General features: G+C 48.8%; 1 long non-coding RNA gene across 4 annotated transcripts; it reads right to left on the bottom strand.

Annotated features, from left to right (window-relative positions):
- Positions 1–9,464: 9,464 nt before the first annotated feature.
- On the bottom strand, positions 9,465–20,061 carry LOC133344689 (uncharacterized). Of its 4 annotated transcripts, none has more exons than XR_009755363.1 (4): positions 19,167–20,061; positions 17,885–18,004; positions 15,033–15,213; positions 9,465–9,503 (listed from the first exon to the last, which is right to left on the bottom strand). It is a non-coding gene; the product is annotated as an uncharacterized LOC133344689 (long non-coding RNA). The 4 variants fall into 4 exon arrangements; XR_009755364.1 differs by lacking the exon at positions 19,167–20,061 and adding an exon at positions 11,983–12,042 and having other exon boundaries at positions 9,485–9,503; positions 17,885–18,330; XR_009755361.1 differs by lacking the exon at positions 19,167–20,061 and having other exon boundaries at positions 17,885–18,315.
- Between the last annotated feature and the right edge of the window lie 807 nt (positions 20,062–20,868).

The following is a 20,868-nucleotide window of genomic DNA, read 5'->3' as shown; positions in this document are numbered from 1 at the left end:
ACTCTCCCACCCACTCACCCACCCACTCATTCATCCACTAATTTACCCACCCACCCACTCTCACTAACCCACACACCCACTCACGCACCTCCTCACCCACCCACTCACCCAATCACTCAATAATTCAAATACCCAATTACCCACGTACGTATTCACCCACTAATTCAATTACCCACTCAACTACTCACCCACCCACTCACCCACTCAAGTACTCACTCGGTCACCTACTCACCCACTAATTCAATGATTCACCGACTCATTCACTCGCTCACCCACCCACTCACCCATCCATTCACCCACCTACTAACTTACCCACCTACTAACTCACCCACCCGCGTATCCACCCACTCACCCACCCACTCGCCCACTTACTAACTCACCCATCCACTCACCCACCCGCCCACGCACGCACCCACTCACCCACCCACCCAATCACCTCCCCATTCACCCACCACTCATTCACCCACTCATTTACCCACTCACCCATCCAACCACTCACTCAAATATCCACTAATTTACCCATTCACTCATCCAACCACTCAATTATCCCCTCACACACAGACTCACGAACTCACCCAATCACTCATTCAAAAATCCACTCACCCACGTTCTCATTCCCCGCTCGCTCAATTCCCCACTGACCCACCCAAGCACCAAATCATGTATCCACCTCCCCATTCATTTAATTACCCATTCAACCACTCATTCATTTAAACTAACTCACTGACCCGCCCACGCACTCATCCACCCACCTAATCATTCACCAACCACCAACTTACTCATTAACACATTCACACATCCACCAATCTACACACTGAATTACCCACTCATCCATCCACCTCCCACACCCCCAGCCACCCACTCATTCACACACCGACCCACTCATTCAATTACCCATCCACCCATTCAACCACCTACCATCCACTTACCCAGGTACCAACTCATCCAATTACCCACACACCGATGCACTCATTCATCCAGCACCTACCCACCCAACTTGCCACTCGATTTTGGTGTACCCAGTTGTACTGTTTGGCGGACAGAGGCAGGGGAACTTAAGATACTCGACCATTTTGGGACCTCCTTTGCCAGTACCAAAATATACTAATAGGGATTTTCCCCTTTTTTCTGGCAACATTTGACTGCAAGTATTGTGGTTAATGTAAACATGATGCCTTGCAAAAGGTGTCAGTTTTGTTGCCAGAAAAAATGGGAAAACCCCTATTAGTACTCGACCATTTGTTTCAACTGCTGTGCCAGAAGGTGGAACCAGCAATCTCTCTATTGCCAGTGAATTTTACGAGCCATTGCATCACAGCAGCCCCCTCCAGTATTTAATGTTTAACGAGGGTCTCTCTCTCTCTCTGCGTGTACATCAGGGTAATATTTAATGAGGTGGTGTGGACGTCTCGCTGCTTCGTGATGGATGTGATGGCAGTGGGAAAGTGGGGCAATGGAACAGCGGGGCATTAGGGCAGAGTAGCACCAGCGCAGTGGAGCAGCGGAGCATAGGGCATTGAGGCAGTGGGGCAGTGGGGCAGAGGGCATTGGGGCAGCAGGACAGCGGAGCAGCTTGGCAGAGGGGCAGTGGGGCAGTTAGGGGGCGGATGTGTCAGACGAATCGCCTGATTATCTTTTCCCACCACTGCCTGTACACGTTCTGAAGAAGGGCCATTGCCTGAAACTTCTCTCATGACATAGTTGTCATTGTACCGCCGCACACACAGCCGGGACACTGCACACGAGCCAAGGCACATTTAACAAACCCAGGCAGCACTCACAAGCAATGCAAAGTTACATTGTTTCCTCATAAGTTCATGTCATGACGTTAATAATAAAAACAACAATGATAAGTATTACATAATACATTGGATTGATCCTATCTCTGAACAGAGTTAGTCTGTTGGCAGCAGTCATTGTCCAGTCCAGTCCTGGCATCTGCTGCTCAGTTTCCTTCCCCGGCTGCGGTCCCAGTGGCACCGTCTTTCCGGGGAACCGTGTGGTGTGTGTGGTGTGTGTGGTGTGAGTGGTGTGTGTGGTGTGTGTGGTGTGTGTGGTGTGTGTGGTGTGTGTGGTGTGAGTGGTGTGTGTGGTGTGTGTGGTGTGTGTAGTGTGAGTGGTATGAGGGGTGTGAGTGGGTGTGTGTGTGCGGTGTGTGCGGTGTGTGCGGTGTGTCTGGTGTGTGTGGTGTGTGTGGTGTGTGTGGTGTGTGTGGTGTGAGTGGTGTGTGTGGTGTGTGTGGTGTGAGTGGGGTGTGTGGTGTGTGTGGTGTGTATCACGGGGTGGGTGGGTAGATGGTGTGGTGCATGTGGTGATAGCGGTCATGGTAAGCACCGCACCACCTCCATCACCCCAACTGTGCGGTCGACCAGTCGCAACAAAACAGCATCATGCTGCGGAGGAGCACACGGATCGCGTTCGCCACACGAGCCAGGCCCTTTCGTTCCCGCACTACCACCTCATCCTGCGTGTAGGTGTTTAGGTGTATAGAGGTGTGTGTGTAAGTGTATAGAGGTGTGTGTGTAGGTGTGTGTACGTGTATAGAGGTGTGTGTGTAGGTGTGAGTAAGGGTATAGAGGTGTGGGTGTTTAGGTGTAGAGAGGTGTGTGTGTAAGTGTATAGAGGTGTGTGTGTAAGTGTATAGAGGTGTGTGTGTAGGTGTGTGTAAGTGTATAGAGGTGTGTGTGTAGGGTTTAGGTATAGAGGTGTGTGTGGTGTGTTAGTGTATAGAGGTGTGTGTGTGTAGTGTATAGAGGTGTGTGTGTAGGTGTGTGTAGTGTATAGAGGTGTGTGTAGGGTGTGTGAGTGTATAGAGGTGTGTGTATAGAGGTGTGTGTGAGGGTGTGTAAGGTGTCTAGAGGTGTGTGTGTAGGTGTGTGTGAGTGTATAGAAGTGTGTGTGTAGGTGTGTGTGAGTGTATATAGGTGTGTGTATAGAGGTGTGTGTGTAGGTGTGTGTAAGTGTCTAGAGGTGTGTGTGTAGGTGTGTGTAAGTGTCTAGAGGTGTGTGTGTAGGTGTATGTGAGTGTATAGAGGTGTGTGTGTAAGTGTATATAGGTGTGTGTGAGGTCCTGGGGGAGGGAAAATCTCTCAGCCAGGAAAACATCATGGCACAAAGTGGGGATAACCCTGCTGAGGCTGCGGTGCCTCAAATATTGGAGGAGGTCACCCCCTGTGAGTGGCTGGCTGAGGTGCCATCTGTTGAGGAAGTACTGAAGGCGATCCGGAGTCTGAGACCAGGAAAGGCACCGGGCAGAGATGATCTCCCAAGCGAAATGCTGAGGGAGGGTGGCGCTTGTGCACAGACTGCCCTATATGACATCATAACAACAGTCTGGACCGCTGGACGGGTACCGCAGGATTGGAAGGATGCCCTGGTGGTCCCCCTCTTTAAGAAGGGGAACCGCACAGACTGTAACAACTACAGAGGCATCTCACTCCTAAGTGTGCCGGGAAAGGTCCTGGCAAGGATTATTCAACATCGCCTTGCTAGGCACGCTGAGGAGAGGCTTGCAGAACCCCAATGCGGTTTCAGGAAAGGGCGGTCCTGTACAGATGCCATATTTTCTGTCCGTCTGCTACAGCAGAGGTGTAAGGAATTCCAACAAGACCTTCATCTCTGCTTTATTGACCTGGTCAAGGCCTATGATACCATCAGTAGGCCTGGGCTCTGGGTTGTTCTTCGTGCTTTCGGAGTCCCTGACCCTCTGCTCACGATCATTAAGGACCTTCATGATGGTGAGCGGGCCCGGGTAAAACTACGTGGCCGGGAATCAGAGCCTTCCCCTGTACACCTTGTGGTGCGACAGGGATGTCCTCAGGCTCCCACATTATTTAACATCTATTTCGACTGCGTAGTTCGTGAAGCCTTCAATAGCTGTACCGGGGGAATTTCCATTTGGTACAGATATAATGGGAGGCTGATCGACCACGTTATGTATGCCGATGATTTGGTAATAGCTGCTCATTCAGAAGAGGAGTTGGAGACGCTGCTGCTGAAACTGGAGCGTGCCACTAAGAGGTGGGGCCTTACCATCAGCCCCACCAAAACTAAGCACCTGCCTGGGTATTTTGTACCATCAGACACTCCACCCCCACAACTCCCAATCGGTGATGGGGCAGTTGTGGAGAGAGTGGAGAGTTTCCCATACCTGGGCAGTGTGCTTATGACCGGCTCCAGTTTATCAGCAGAGGTCTCACTCCGAATCAGTCGAGCGGCATTATCTTTTCATCGGTTGCGTAACGCTGTGTGGAAGCTACCTCCGCACGAAGCTTCAGGTCTTCTCGGCCACGGTCATTCCCTCCCTTCTCTACGCTTGCGAAACGTGGACCCCCCTAATGGAGCAACTTCGTCGGTTGGAAACATTTAGGCTGGCCTGCCTACGATCCATCCTGGGTTTAACCAGGCTGGATTGTGTAAGGAGCTCACAAATCCTTGAAAGATCTGGGCAAAGTCCCATCGGTGAGCTCCTCCGGCAGGCAAGGCTGCGTTGGCTGGGTCATGTAGCACGCATGCCCAGCTACCGCATGCCTAAAATCGAGGGGGCTAAACGGGCGCGGCGCGGGCTAGAGAAGAGATGGAGTGATGTGGTACAGGAGGACGTGGAGCTGAGTGGACTTGCCGATGACTGGTACCAGCAGTGTCAAGATCGGCCTCAGTGGAGGAGGCTCGTGAAGGACGCTACTGGGCAGTTGGAGGCAGTCGCCCTCCAACAACAACGGAGGGCTGAGGAGCGACGCTTCACAACAACGAGCGGAGCGCCGGGTGGCTAAAGCACAGCAAGTTGGTACGGTAGGGGGCCACAGGTGGTGCATCAGCCAGTCATCTCGGTCATCTCGGTCAGTCGACCCGTGGCACCTGCTGGGTCTGCCCCGTGACCTCCTGCCAGCGGGCGTTCGACACTTCACGTGGCCTCAAGGTGCACTTGGCCTGGCACAAGCGTCGTGGTGACGTCACCGCCACTTAGTGGCGAATGGCGGTTGTTGTTGTATAGGTGTGTGTGTGTAGGTGTGTAAGTGTGTAGAGGTGTGTGTGTGTAGGTGTGTGGGGAGCGGTAGTGTAGCAGTTAGCGCGCTGCGCTATGAACCTGGCGACCCGGGTTCGATTCCCACTCACGGCTAACACCAGTGACGATTATCTGAACCGGTCCTGGGCCTCCCCTAGGTCGACTCAGCCTTAAATGAGTACCTGGTGCGGTGTGTAAACATCGCCACTGGGGAGACAAAGGCGGTCGGGCGTGGTGCTGGCCACCCACCCCCTCGTGTACCGTTCCGGCCTTCATAGGTGCTCGCTAACAGCACTTGCCTCTACAGTCTGTTAAGGCCATACGGGGGATCTTTGTCTTTGTAAGTGTGTAGGTGTGTGTGAGTGTATAGAGGTGTATAGAGGTGTGTGTAGGTGTGTGTAAGTGTACGGAGGTGTTCGGGTGAGTAACCCTGGCAGCGCAACGCTGCTGGCGTCTCGTGCTGCCGCCTGTACCGCGCCTTGTCCACCAGAGGGCAGCGCCTACCTACGGGTTGTGTGGCGTCAGGGTGAGAAGTGGAGGGTGGGGGAGGGGTCCGGGGGTGGGGGGGGGCTGCTGCTGCAGCGCTCAGCAAGGGGTCGTGCTTGGTGCACCACTGCCAATTCTTTATTGCATCGATCTATCTCATTCTTTGTCTCTGCTTCTATTTCTTGCGCCCGAGTATGCACCGCTACTTGTGGTACCCTATCTGTACTCATTGGAGAGCCACGTCCAAACCACTAAATCTTCTTGTTTCTTGTGTGAAGCCCTCTCCAATATTTTATTTTATTTCTGCAAAAGGGCTGCTGCCATGACTGTGGGATGGTTGTCACGATTGACTTCAAATGTCGCGGTTCGATCTCCCAGCCTGGCCTTGAAAACATTGACCAGGATTCTTACAATTCCCTGTTTTGTCCACCCACAGTCCATCGGTGGGTCGCGTGCAGTGGGCTAAATGGCGAGTACTCCCACCTCTTTCAAGACGAATGGTCAGTGTGGAAAAGTTGGCCAAAACATACCCACCGGATCGGCACTCTAGACCTCCCTCTAGTGGAGGTTCTTTCACCAGCAGTTGCATGAGCAAGTAATTGCAGGGCTGCAGCATTAACCTCACGTGTACAACAATAATCTGGTTTACGTGCATTTCAGAACTCCTTGATCCAGACCCCAGCATCCCAGTGCTGCAGGCTCAGTGCTCTGCATCGGTGTTACCATTGCGCCGTTGCTCCTCTGCAACCCCGTGCCACCCGTTGCCGCGTGTGACGTCGCTGCGCCCTGTGCACCGCACGTGTCCCCAGCCCCTGCCGCTGCTCCGCCGGGACACCGGCTTGATGCTGACGATGTCTCAGGAGCAGGCCGCCTGCCTCCTGGCCAACGCCTTCTTCTGCACGTTCCCCCGGAGCAACGCCACCGGGACCCGGAGCGAGGACTCTGCCTGCCCCGACATCAACGTCAACAGGTGCAGCAGCAGCAGCCCATCACTGTGGATTACACACCGTACACCGTGTGTCATGCAGTACACACACACAGATGCCATGCTCTCTCTATGTAGAGTATTTCTTGCTGTATATGTAGCGTCGGAAATGCAAAGCACACACCACCTGTAGTTGCGGGCACGAGTCTGCAGGGGGTGCCACCGTGAGTTAGAGAGAGAACCGGGACCGTTGAGAGGCCGAGTTCCCCCCCCCCGACCACAGGTGAGGGGTTGGGGGGTTATTCCAGAGCCACCTGGAAGGTTCCAGAAAGGGGGCGGTACCGGGGGTGGAGAGTCCCCGAGGTGGGTATAAAAGACGGACCCCAGGACGGCCCGAGGCAGTGCTCTGAAGACGAAGACTGAAGACCGGCTAGGCTAGGACCCTGGGACCCCGGGACCCTGGGACCCTGGGACCCCGGGACCCGACGTCCTTTTAAGGGGCGGGGCCGAGCACGGACCAGTGGTTGAGACCCGCACCTTGGCTGGGTCGGGTCAGCATAGCCTCCCCTAGGCCACCCTTAGTCGGAGGACTCAGAGCCCGTAGCCCCAGTGATAGGGCACGTTAGCCCGGAGGCCATACCTCCCCAAGTAGTGGGAGTAAAAGGGGCTTCTGTTATAAGATTTAAATAAACCGTGTTGCCTCTAAGCTACGTCTCCAGTCTCCGTGGGAACCCACTACATATACACAAGAAATGCTGTTCTACACATAACGGCCATGCCACGTTTCAGTTCAAAGTAACGCTGCAGTACGTGCACAGGCTATGCTCCTTTACACATACTCTGTATTATACGGCACACACTTTCATGGTGCTGTCTACACGGTATATGATGCGTTACACGTAGGCCATGCTGTATTATAAACTCCGTTCAAAGTATCAGTTTATACGTAGCCAATGCCACTGTACAAAGACAAAGATCCCCCCTCATAGCCTTAACAAATTTTTGAGGCAAGTGGTGTTAGTGAGGACCTACAGAGGACGGGCACAGTACACAGGGGAGTGGGTAGCCAACACCACGCATTTGTCTCCCTCGTGGTGATGTGTACCCACTGTATCAGGTACTCATTTGAGGTTGAGTCGATCAAGGGGAGGCCCAGGACCGGTTCAGATATTTCCCACTGTTATACCGGTAGGAACAACAGATTCCACACTGCCCACCAGGGATTATTTGTCTGTCGTGCATGAGGAGGGGAGGGTGGGGGTGGGAGGGGTGGGGCTGGGTGGAGATGGGAGGGTGGGGAGGGGCTGAGGGAGGGGAGGGTGGGGAGGGGCTGGGGGAGGGGAGGGGCTGGGTGGGGAGGGTGGGGCTGGGTGGGGGGTGGGAGGGGTGGGGCTGGGTGGGGAGGGGCTGGTCACCCCGTGGTGCCCTTATAAAACTCAACGTTTAACCTACACACTACACTATACACGACACGATACACTACACGATACACTACACTTATACAAGTGTAGTGAGTTCTCAGGGAGACAGACGACGTAGTTGAGGCACACTCTTTTATTTAACCAAAAGGCGGTAACAATACTTGAAGGGGTAACGGCCCCTTCACCCGTACTCAATGGGAAACACCCCTAGCACTATCCCCTGACTTCTCCTATTCCCAGTCCTCCGCTATGAGTGCTAGGGGAGGCTATCTGATCCGGCCCTGGTCAAGCACGGATCCCGGCACCCAGCTAACCAGGCCGTGCTCTTACAAGAGCAGCGGTCCTGGAGCTCTTGGGGCCGCGCCACTTGCCCTGCTCGGCCCTGACAAGGACAGCGAGCCAGGGGAGTTCCAGGGCCTATTCTGCCGGTCTTCAGTCTTCTCTGGTAAGCGTCTAACACACTGGCCTCGAGCCCTCTGGCTCCCCGCCTTTTATAAGAATCCTCTCCGAGGGGTGGGGCTATGGGGGATCACAACGCCCCCATGCCCCCCCAGGGTTAACCGATGCGGACGTGGATGTAGACACCCGTGTGTGGGTCCAGACACCCTTGTGTTTGTCCGCCTTTCTTCCCGTAACAACCCCTAAATTTGTATTTAGTGTTGAAAAACTGGCAGGATTTTACGTACTTTGTGCTTATATGCTCAGTTATTTTGTGACTTGCTTACATTTTTACACTTTGCACTCATTTTCTTTTGTTTGTTGTTGTAACTTGCTGACCCTGTGCCTCGACTGCATATCTGTGAAAGAAGAGCTTCATAGCTTATCGGATTCCTCTTCATCCAGTCTAAATAATTTATTCTGATTTTGGAAACCAATGCAGGATAAAACGGGGGGGGGGGGGGTAGAACACACTCCACATTCCACACGGAGAAAGTGGCCCAAGTTTGGGCATCAAACCCAGGTCCCTCTGTGAGTTCCAGCCCTGCCGCCTGCAAACGAACACATGTACAGTTCAAACCCCACGTGTACATTCGGTTATATACGGATGTATTTTTATAATTGGTTTCTGGGTGAAGGACAAATAATGAAGCAGCCATATCTTTGCCATGTAGCCTTTCATCCAGTGTGATATCGCAAGACTAATGCCCATTTTGTAACCAGACCCACGATGGGCAAAGGTATGCTGCGTTACTGCAGCATCGTTATTAACCTGGTTAATCTATCTCCGCACGATGGTGGGGGGGGGGGGGGGGGAGTGCGATCTCTGCTGTAGCAGGAAGTTGGAACGGTGTCGTGCGCATCTCTTTACAGAGCGGAGCCGGCGCTGCCCCCATCCTCCGCGCTCACCCAGGCCTCTAAATGGCTGACGGTTGTTGTGGAGGAAGAGGAGACTCTGGTGGAGGAGCTGTTGGTGCAGGAGGAGGAGACCCTGGTGGAGGAGGGGGAGGAGCTGTTGGTGCAGGAGGAGGAGACCCTGGTGGAAGAACTGGTTGGTGCAGGAGGAGGAGACCCTGGTGGAAGAGCTGGTGGTGCAGGAGGGGAGACCCCTGGTGGAGGAGCTGTTTGTGCAGGAGGAAGAGACCCTGGTGGAGGAGCGGGTGGTGCAGGAGGAGGAGACCCTGGTGGAGAGCTGGTGGTGCAGGAGGAGGAGACCCTGGTGGAGGAGCTGGTGGTGCAGGAAGAAGCGATGAGGGGGAGACAGAGGAGGTATGGACGAAGGAGCAGGAGGAGGAGCTGGTGGTGCAGGTGGAGGAGACATTGGTGGAGGAGATGACAAGGAAAGAGGATCAGGTGATGGTGATGCAGGAGGAGAAGAGGAAGCGAGGGAGTCTGGCCCGCATAGGGAGAACCATCCGTTCACTCCTCCGACGCATGCTGCTGTGTGGTGGCCGGTCCACCACACAGTAGAGGTGGTGGTGGTGGTCACGGATCGTTGTGAACCACAACCACTATCACCATACCCACCACACACACCCTGCACCCATTCACCCCCCTGTGATACCCACCACCCAACGCACACCACACACACATTGCACCCACCCACCCCATGATCCCACCCCCACCACATTCCACACAAAGGGTTAGGGGTTTAGAGGGTTAGGGATTTATAAAGTTAAGGGTTTAGAGGTTTTGGGTTATTTCAGGGATAAGGGGTTTAGAGGTTTAGGGATTTCGAGGGTTATAGGGTTTAGGGGTTGAGGGGATTCGAGAGTTAAGGGTTTAGAGGGTTGGGGTTTAGAGGGTTAGGTGTTTAGAGGATAAGTCTATTTGGGGTACATGGTTTTAGAGGGTTAGGGTTTTCAGGGTAAAGGGGTTTAAGAGTAAAGGAGTTTAGAGGGTAAAGGGGTTTAGAGGGTTAGGAGTTTATAGGGTTTTGGGTTTACAGTGAGGGAGAAAAGTATTTGATCCCCTGCTGATTTTGTACGTTTGCCCACTGACAAAGAAATGATCAGTCTATAATTTTAATGGTAGGTTTATTTGAACAGTGAAAGACAGAATAACAACAAAATCCAGAAAAACGCACGTCAAAAATGTTATAACTTGATTTGCATTTTAATGAGGGAAATAAGTATTTGACCCCCTCTCAATCAGAAATATTTCTGGCTCCCAGGTGTCTTTTATACAGGTAACGAGCTGAGATTAGGAGCACACTCTTAAAGGGAGTGCTCCTAATCTCGGCTTGTTACCTGTATAAAAGACACCTGTTCACAGAAGAGTTTTAGAAGGTTATGGGTTTAGAGGTTTTGATGTTTAGGGGATTAGGGGTTTATAAGGTGAGGGGTTTAGTGGGTTACGGTTTTACAGGTTTAGGGGTTTCGACGGTTTGGGGTTTATAAGGTTAAGGGTTTAGGCAGTTAAGAGTGTTGGGGGTTTATGGGTTGCCATTTTATAGGGTGAGGTGTTTAGACGGTTGGGGTCTTAAGGCGAAAGTCCTTCAGAGGATTTGGTGTTTAGAGGGTTAGAGTTTAGAACGTTTTGAGTTTAGAGGGTTTAGAGAGTTACGTGTTTAGAGGTTTATGGGTTTTAGAGGGTTAGGGGTTTAGAGAGTTACGTGTTTAGAGGTTTTTGTGTTTCGATTGTTGGATGTTGAATGGTTTAGATAGATGGTTAGTAGTTGAGGTTATAAGGGTATGTGTTTAGGGGTTTAGAGGTATCGGGGTTTCAAGGGTTAGTGATTTACAGTGTTACGGGTTTAGTGGTTTGAGAGTTGAGGGTTTAACACGTAGACTTTCACAACTAATATTGTCCATAATAAAGGTTTTTTTTGGTTTAGTCTCCAACACTAAATGGCACTTTTTGTTGATGTGACAAATTTTACTAATTGGCTGTTTCAGGTGGTGGTTGGTTTAACGACACGTTTATATTTACATAATCTAACAAAAAAAACCTTTATGGGTTTAGAGGGTTCCGGGTGTAGTGGATTATGTGTTTAGAGGGTTAGCATTTTAGGGGCATAGGTGTTTTAAGGGTTAGGTGTCTAGAGGGTTCGTTCTTTAGAGGGTTGGGGTTTAAATGTGTTGGGATTAGGTTACAGATTTAGGGTTTTAGAACGTTAGGGGTTTGAGGGTTAGGGTTTTAGAGGTTGAGGATTTAGGAGGTTATGAGTTCAGAGGGTTAGGGGTCTAGAGGGTTAGTTCTTTAGAGGGTAGTGGTTTAGATTGGTTGGTATTTAGAATGTTAAGGATTTAGGGTTTTAGAAGGTTAGGGTTTCAAGGTTTAGAGGGTTAGGGATTCAGAGGGTTTCGAAGTTTTGGTTTTTATTGGCTTAGACGGTTAGGGTTAAAAGAATAAGGGGTTTAGAGAGTGAGGGTTTTGGTGGGTTAGGGTTTTAAGGGTAAAGGGGTTGAGGGTTAGGGGTATAGGAATTTAGAGGGTTAGGGGTTGAGATGGTTAGTGTTTTGGTGGTTTAGAGTTTAAGCTTTTAGAGGGCGAGGGGTTTAAAGATTAGGGTTGTAAGGGTAAATGGGTTGAGAGGGTTAGCGGTTTAGATGGTTATGGATTTAGATAGTTAGGGGTTTAGAGGGTTTTAATTGTTCGAGGTTTAGTGGTTAAGGTCTCTGTGCGAGTCCAACATGTTTGTATGAGTCTATGGTAAGATAAAAAGAGTTCAGTTTAATTTGTATATTTCGAAACAATTTGTTTACCTTTCCTGTGATGTTTTTGTATCGTATTTTTGTTATTTTCTGACCCACAAGATTGGACGTCTGTGAAAACAGATCGTTATAGCTCATCAGATGCATCCAGTATAAATAAATATTCAAATTCTAATTCTATTGACCTCTGTGCGAATCTATAGATTTCTGTGTGAGTTTTTGGGCCTTTGAGTGTATGGATCTCTGTGTGAGGCTATGGGTCTCTGTGCATGTCTATCGGTCTCTGTGAGTATGGGGTCTCTGTGTGAGTCTGAGTGTCTGTAGGAATGTATGGGTCTCTGTTGGGGTCTATGGGTTTCTGGGTATGGTTGTTTGTGCGAGTCTTACATGCACAAATTTAACTTAAAATGGCCATTGAGGGTTGCGGAATCCAAGTTGAATATTAAGTTCCCTGCAGTGCAAGCCAGCTCTCTAGTCGTGTCATCAAACAGCCCCTTTAATTCTTTATAATAATAAAATAGACTTAGTCCAGGAAATCCACACTGAGTCACAGTCAGGTCCTGAATTGTTTTTTTACATTTCCGACGAATGAATGATGAGTTCTTACACAAGTGGAGGGGGGGAATTCGAGAGACTTGCACCGTTGTTTCAACTGCCATAGAAACAAACTGGTGACCTTAGGATCATCGCAAATCCAGTGTGCTAACCATTACACTGTGGCAAATCACCCACACGCTCACTCACCGAGCCCTACACACATTCACTCAGGACCGCAGCTCACAACACTTCTCTTTCTGCTTCTTCTCTTTTACTGACCCCATGCATAAAACATCAAGGTGCCTTACAATGGGGGGGGGGGGGGGGGTAAGAAGTGGCTAAGTTAAAATTCGAGATGCTTTCTTAAAAGATAAATATTTTTAGGGGGGACCTGAAGGCCCAAACTGAACTAGACTCCCTGACCAACTTTGACAGAGAGTTCCAAAGTCCAATGGCCACCGAAGCAAAATCCCGGTCGCCCATGGACCACTTTGAGCTTTCTTCTCGCGATACAGAGATCTAAATCAGCGATTCTGATGATGCAATTTACATGAAAGTGACGCTTCACAGTGGACGTTACAATTCCCGCTGATGGCATTACTACTATAATAGCCCAGAAATGTGTGTAATGCACGTGACGTCACTCCACATACCCCCTCCCCCGTCATTAATAATAAAATAATCATGAGCGGGTGGATTTTTACACTCACGCGGAAGGCCGAGTGGAAAGATAGTTTTTTCGCAAAGTTGCTTCAAATATGACGTTTCTTTACAGAAAGTAAAAAAATAAATATACGCAGCAGTGCTACATCCGTACGTGACGTCACTGCAAAAGAGACACCCCCCCCTCATTCATAATCATGAGCGGGTGGATTTTTACATTCCCGCAGGTTGATTGGAAATAATTTGTTTTACGCAAATTAACTTTAAATTTGACGTTTCTTTATTGAAATGTAATCAAATCAATATTTCTACGCAGCAACAAAGTGTATTTGGTGTCTTTATTTATTTCTTCAGCACTTGAAACAAAAGGTAAGTCTAATTTTTGCTTCTAAATTATTATAAAAGTAGCCTATAGCCCGTCCAAGGACGGGTGTATTGCAGTTAATCTGAAATATTCAATCGAAAATAAAGACCCGCTCATGATTATTAATGAGGGCGTGGGGCCAGGGTCCACATGAGTGACATCATCATTCCATGATCATTGATGAAGGGGGGGAGCTCCATGTGGAGTGACGGAATCCGCTCATGATTATTGATCAGGGGGGGGAACTCCATGTGGAATGACATCATCCACTCTTGATTATTAATGAGGGGGTGGGTGGCGTGGTCCACATCAGTGACGTCATCCGCTCATGATTATTAATTAGGGCGTTTGTGTCCCGCGCGTGACGTCACTCCACATGCCGCACCCCCGTCATTAAGGTAGAGCAGAATTATTATTTGTTGCAAATTCGCTTTAAGTTTCACGTTTCTTTATTTAAAATGAATCTAATAAATAATTCTACGCGGCAACAAATTGGATTTGGGGTCTATATTTTTTCCTAAGATAAGTCTAATTTATGCTTCTACATTTTGGTTACATAGACATTTCTCGGTGATTTTCCAGATATTGTATTGCAATCCAATTTATTTGCACCCCAGCGACCGAAAGCAGAAAATAATAAAGTATCAGAGCAGTGAATTAGAACAAATTGAAGGTCAGTTATATACAGTGCTACAGTGAAATGCAGTGAAGTGTTTTATGACATAATTTCGTGCAAGATTCACTGCCATTCAATTAACACAAGATACAATTATACTCTGCTAATTTTTTTCGTAAATATTACAGCTTCCATCCTAGGATGGGCAAAGAAGCTAGTTTGATAAGAGTAGGCCAATGTGTGTTGCTGTCACGGTTCAAATTTTCCAAATTCACAAATGACCGACAAATTCCTCAATTGGCATTCCACAAAGCAACATCACAACATGTAGCTACTGCAGACTACTGTATGTGCTGTACTGCGCCTTCGTGATAGCCTTGCGCTGTAAGCCTTGCGATTTTACACCTCCCCCTTTTATATCGTTTAGAAAATACGTTGTCACTTCATTATCAACACCACCGCTACCCGACTAGCATTGCCTCAACCCACACTCATGTCGCTGACAGCATCGTCTGCCCTTTCTCGTAACCTGTCGCCTCTCAACCTTCACCTCCACCTAACCCTGTACACAAACTACTTTGCATCGCGCATAAAGAAATGTTCTGTACTATGGAGTACAATATAGTAATTACGCATGATATTTTAGTGATTTTATTTTCATAATGTACTGCTAATAATGTTTTAACGTTCACTGCCGAAACTAGTATTGAGTGTAGTATTTTTAGTAATTGAATGTAATGTTGCGGATACGTCTAGGATGAAGATGCACGCATTAATACGGCTTCAGCATTGTTTAGTCCTCGTGGCAAAATTGCGTTGATTTACGTCGTTTCGGTATTCGTTGCCGCACATTTAAGGAAAGCATCCCCGACATAAACCGGGGTATTACTGTCAACTAAATTATTATTATTCAAGACTTACCACCTCACGTGTAGGTCGTCGCGATCGCATGCTAGAAGCTTGCACATTTGCCTGTTTCTCATTACGAACGTGTCCCAAGGCCTTGTTCAGATCACCTTGAGTGTGGGCCAAGGCAACTGCGTGCACGGACAGTGACCCACACTCGGCGCGGAGACGTGCCACCACCCCACGCACCTCGCGGCTGTACAGGAGGACAGAAACAAGAGTTAGGGACAAGGACATTTTTATTATTGTTACACTTCCTGACCCAGAAAATCCTAAGTCTCAAGAATATTTTTAACGAGGGTCATGCCATTTTTTTGGCAGCAGGAGGGGATGATGATTGCATGTGTCATCCGAATTCAGTAATTTTGCAAGTAATTTCCAGCATTGGGATAGATGAGCAATACATGTTCAATTGGAAGGGGTTTTTTATTTTATGGGAGGAAATCCATGTGTAGTGAGTCCAACTGAGTTGCAGAAGTTCTTCTTCAGAGGCAACACAGTGCATCGCACGCCGTGCTCTGCTAGAGCCGGCATCACTCTGCAACACACACGATGCTGTCCGGCACCATACAGTTACATCCCCAATGTCACTCACTACACATGTGTAGAGTAGTATGACGACATGACATCATGAGCGCTGTGAGGCGCAATGACGTCATGTCACGGGAAATACTTAAGGGGGACCTCGTGGCGAAAGCGGGGTCGTTGTGGGAGCCCGGGATGGTGAGCGTCTTAAGAAGGTCTCTCCTGCTCGTGACCGGACGGTGTTGGCTGATCCCCCGTCCGGGTTCTACGAGTAGGAGAGCCGAAGATACAGCCAGGGGTAGGGCTCAGAGAAGTCTGCAAGAGCCGGTTAAGATTACGTGGGGTGCTGCTCTCCTCGGTCGGGTGGTGTTGGATAAGCCCCCATCCCAACTCGAGTGAGAGGCCAAGAGATAGCCCAGGCTAGGAATAGATAGAGCCTGACGTCCGCGTCAAGGACTGAGTGTAGGGACACCTACCTCTGGTGTGTTTTGTTACCTCTGTGTTAATAAACTGGCGCAAGCCCTTACTAAAAGTTCAGTCTTCGAGTCGTCCATGTACAGCAGGTGGAGAACATACACACTCCTCAATTAAGCCCACAAATCAACTATGCATCATAACGCTGGCCGTGGAAACCTAAGTTTATGAATAAAATAATTGACGTGGCTCAGCGGTAGTGCATTTGCCACTTGTTGCAGAGGTTTGCGGTTCTATTCCGACAGGCCGTCCTGGTTAATACTAAGATGTACGAGCCGTAAAATAAACGCCATCGGCTTCACAGGGGACATCGAATATCCCGTTTAACATGTAGGCTTTCACGACGAATATCATCCATAAGAGGTTTGTTTTGTTAGATCGTGTAAATATATGTGTCGTTAAAATCCACCACCACCCGACACAGCCAACTAGTAAGGGTTGTAATGTAAACAGAACATGCCAATTTGTCACTAGTACAGCACACTGGTGTGTTGGAGAGCCAAGCCACAACATTTACAATCTGAGTACGATGTTTTGCCAGTATTACAACTAGCTTCATCAGGCGACAGACAGATTTGTGGAGAAGTCCACCTGTTTTGTTCCTTATATAGAGGCGTAGATGTGGTGACCACACTTCACGCTCTTGCGTAAAGTGGAGGGGGGGCGATTAATGAGTCAACGTACATTATGCATGTGCATTATACGAGCCCTTTAATCTTGTCCTTCCAGTCCATTGTGTATTAAAATAGCCGTATCAATGACAATACTATATTCTATCAAAAAAAATAAAATATATATTTTGAAACAATCTTTTTTACATGTTATGTTTCGGCTTGGGTCTAATTGTCAACGCTCAACTTACGTAGGCTGTAATTGACCACGGTCCCTTACATTATGGCAAGCCTCGGGGCCACTTCCTGGAGTTGTGGAGTTCTGCCATTACTCATACGGTACATTTTATTAAAGCGTGTTTAAAAAAAAGTATTTTAAAATATTACTTATTCAAAAGAAGTTTTAGCATCTGTATAATTAGTGCTGTTACCAATACCTCAATGAAGCCCTCATATATTGCTCATACATGTGCAATAATACAGGTCGACGACAAGCGACTGTGTTCATTCAGACGCTGTCTCCCCGACAGACCTGTTCTTCACCTGAGGACGGCTGCTTGCGTTGTGGCCGAAACGTCGTGAAAATTGTATTTTATTATGTTTTATTTTTATTATTTTATTATTTCCCTTCTACGTGACTTTACCGAAAGAACCAAGAAGAAGCGACTGTGTCTCCGTCTGTTTATTTCTTCGTTATATGGACAGCTCGCGTTCCGCTCTCTCGGACGTTCCGCGGCGCGTCGCGTGAGCTGGCGTCCCGCTTCCCCGCTCCCGCGCACCGCTGGCAGACGGCGCGCTGGGAGCCGTCTCCGCGTCGCCACGTGGCCGATGGCTCACGGAGACCCGCGACGTGGTCCAGCTTCCAGCTCTCACCAACTGACCTCGAGCCCCTTCCGGCTCTCCATTATATCCCCTTCCCGCGTCACCCAGACTCTGCCCTTCACCACACCCCTTGAGAACTTTCCAGATAATACCACCCCCTAGCGCCCGCGGGCTCCACCCTTGAACCCTTCCCCCGATGGCTCGTGTCGCCTGGATGAGTTAGGGGCTGGGGCGGCGAAGCCCCAGCCTACGCTCGCATTACACATGTAAGAATTAAAGCTGTTGGGAATGCATCCCCATATATACAATTGTCTAATGAACTCCTTTATGCGCCGATTTGATTAGTGGCCACTTCTCCAGCATACACATTTTGAGCGCTAAGCAAGGTCTGCCTGTACAATAATTTTCACTATTATTATTCAAGCACACAAATACCTCTCTAGACGTGGGCAGCATGGCTCGACCTCTGGTCTTGCTCCGTGAATTGCCGGCATTCTCGCAGACGCCCCATGCCTCACTGCATGCAGCTAAAGACATGGCTGTACTCTCCAATTGCTGTCAAATGAGAAGAGAGTTTAAGACACCATGAAGCACTTTTCTTGACACTGCAACACCACCACACCATCTTGACTAGTTTTACCGTGTCAATGACCACATATGCCAATGCAATTTATATACAGTGAGGGAACAAAGTATTTGATCCCCTGCTGATTTTGTATGTTTGCCCACTGACAAAGAAATTATCAGTCTATAATTTTAATGGTAGGTTTATTTGAACAGTGAGAGACAGAATAACAACAACAAAATCCAGAAAAAACGCATGTCAAAAATGTTATAAATTGATTTGCATTTCAATGAGGGAAATAAGTATTTGACCCCCTCTCAATCAGAAAGATTTCTGGATCCCAGGTGTCTTTTATATAGGTAACAAGCTGAGATTAGGAGCACACACTTAAAGGGAGTGCTCCTAATCTGAGCTTGTTACCTGTGTAGTGACATAAGAAGGGAGGGGCTGCTGTAGGCACTGGGTTCCCAGGGGGTCCAGACGCTTTTAAGCCTTTGGGCGCCAGGCGTTGGGTTCCCAGGCGCTTAAGCCTTTTTGGCGCCGCCAACGGGGGGGGGGGGGGGGGCTGTGTGTGCTCTGTGGGATGTCTGGTGGCGCACACGGCCCCACCCCTCGTCGGACCAGGCATAAAAGGAGAGCTCCCTGGACGATCGGGGCCCAGTTGTAACTCAAGACCCAAGACCCACGACCAGCCATCTGAAGACCCTGGGATGCTGTGAGAGCCAGCGCTGGGACTACGACCTTGTGAGGGCGAGCGTAGCCAGAGTAGAGTATCTAGAGTATCTAGGCTGTGTAGCTAGGCTGTGTACCTAGGCTGTAACAGAGTATCAGGACTGTTGGAGTGTTGTATTGTAATAAAGAAGTTACATCTACAAGTGTCTCCGGAACCCGTTACACCTGTATAAAAGACACCTGTTCACAGAAGCAATCAATCAATCAGATTCCAAACTCTCCACCATGGCCAAGACCAAAGAGCTCTCCAAGAATGTCAGGGACAAGATTGTAGACCTACACAAGGCTGGAATGGGCTACAAGTCCATCGCCAAGCAGCTTGATGAGAAGGTGACAACAGTTGGTGCGATTATTCGCAAATGTAAGAAACACAAAAGAACTGTCAATCTCCCTCGGCCTGGGGCTCCATGCAAATCTCACCTCGTGGAGTTGCAATGATCATGAGAACGGTGAGGAATCCGCCCAGAAATACACGGGAGAATCTTGTCAATGATCTCAAGGCAACTGGGACCATAGACACCAAGAAAACAGTTGGTAACACAGTACGCCGTAAAGGACTGAAATCCTGCAGCGCCCGCAAGATCCCTCTGCTCAAGAAAGCACATATACATGCTCGTCTGAAGTTTGTCAATGATTCAGAGGACAACTGGGTGAAAGTGTTGTGGTCAGATGAGACCAAAATGGAGCTCTTTGGCATCAACTCAACTCCCGTGTTTGGAGGAGGAGGAATGCTGCCTATGACCCCAAGAACACCATCCCCACCGTCAAACATGGAGGTGGAAACATTATGCTTTGGGGGTGTTTTTCTGCTAAGGGGACAGGACAACTTCACCGCATCAAAGGAACGATGGACGGGGCCATGTACCGTCAAATCTTGGGTGAAAACCTCCTTCCCTCAGCCAGGGCATTGAAAATGGGTCGTGGATGGGTATTCCAGCATGACAATGACCCAAAACACACGGCCAAGGTAACAAAGGAGTGGCTCAAGAAGAAGCACATTCAGGTCCTGGAGTGGCCTAGTCAGTCTCCAGACCGTAATCCAATAGAAAATCTGTGGAGGGAGCTGAAGGTTCGAGTTGCCAAACGTCAGCCTCGAAACCTTAATGACTTGGAGAAGATCTGCAAAGAGGAGTGGGACAAAATCCCTCCTGAGATGTGTGCAAACCTGGTGGTCAACTACAAGAAACGTCTGACCTCTGTGATTGCCAACAAGGGTTTTGCCACCAAGTACTAAGTCATGTTTTTCAGAGGGGTCAAATACTTATTTCCCTCGTTGAAATGCAAATCAATTTATAAAATTTTTGACATGCGTTTTTTCTGGATTTTGTTGTTGTTATTCTGTCTCTCACTGTTCAAATAAACCTACCATAAAAATTATAGACTGATCATTTCTTTGTCAGTGGGCAAACGTACAAAATCAGCAGGGGATCAAATACTTTTTTCCCTCACTGTATGTAAAACTGCTCAATTATTTACAACTAGCCTTTAGCCCGTCCAAGGACGGGTGTATTGCAGTTAATCTGAAACTTGCAAGTGAAAAGCAGACCGCGACGTGATATTCATTGCATTAATGCGTGTGCAATTTGTAAGGGCGCAGTGACACAGACCTAATTCATTTTAAGGTTATAATCCCTTGTTCATCATGACGTCCTTTTTACTTTGATGTCTCAATAGCATTACGGAGATTGCTTGACTTGAGGGTTTTGCCTTTGTAGTGAGGTTTGTAAGTTAACGCTGAGGAGGGGGGAGGAGGCACCTCGGCCCCCCATGTGGAGTGACGTCAGCCGCTAATTATTATGAATGGGGGGAGGTGTCCATTTGGAGGACGTCACCTTATGATTATTAACTAGGGGGGCTGTTCGATGTGGAGTGACGTCACCTGCTCATGATTATTAATTAGGGGGGTGCGTGCTCCATGTGGAGTGATGTCATCTGCTCATGATTATTAATGAAGGGGGCTGTTCGATGTGGAGTGACATCACTTACGCATGACTACACTATGTGTAACACAATTTTTGTCCCTGGGTAGTAAGTGTTATTTTTTAATTGCTTCTGCCTAAAAAGTATAGAAAATGGCTATTATTCCCCACAAACTTTGGTTTTGTGACCAGGACAGTGATAT

Source organism: Lethenteron reissneri, chromosome 20 (genome assembly GCF_015708825.2).
Source record: "Lethenteron reissneri isolate LAM-NWPU_2019-01 chromosome 20, ASM1570882v1, whole genome shotgun sequence".
Taxonomy (NCBI): Eukaryota; Metazoa; Chordata; class Hyperoartia; order Petromyzontiformes; family Petromyzontidae; genus Lethenteron; species Lethenteron reissneri.
The sequence above is the reverse complement of the archived record's forward strand: the minus strand, read 5'-3'. Positions and strand labels throughout refer to the sequence as shown.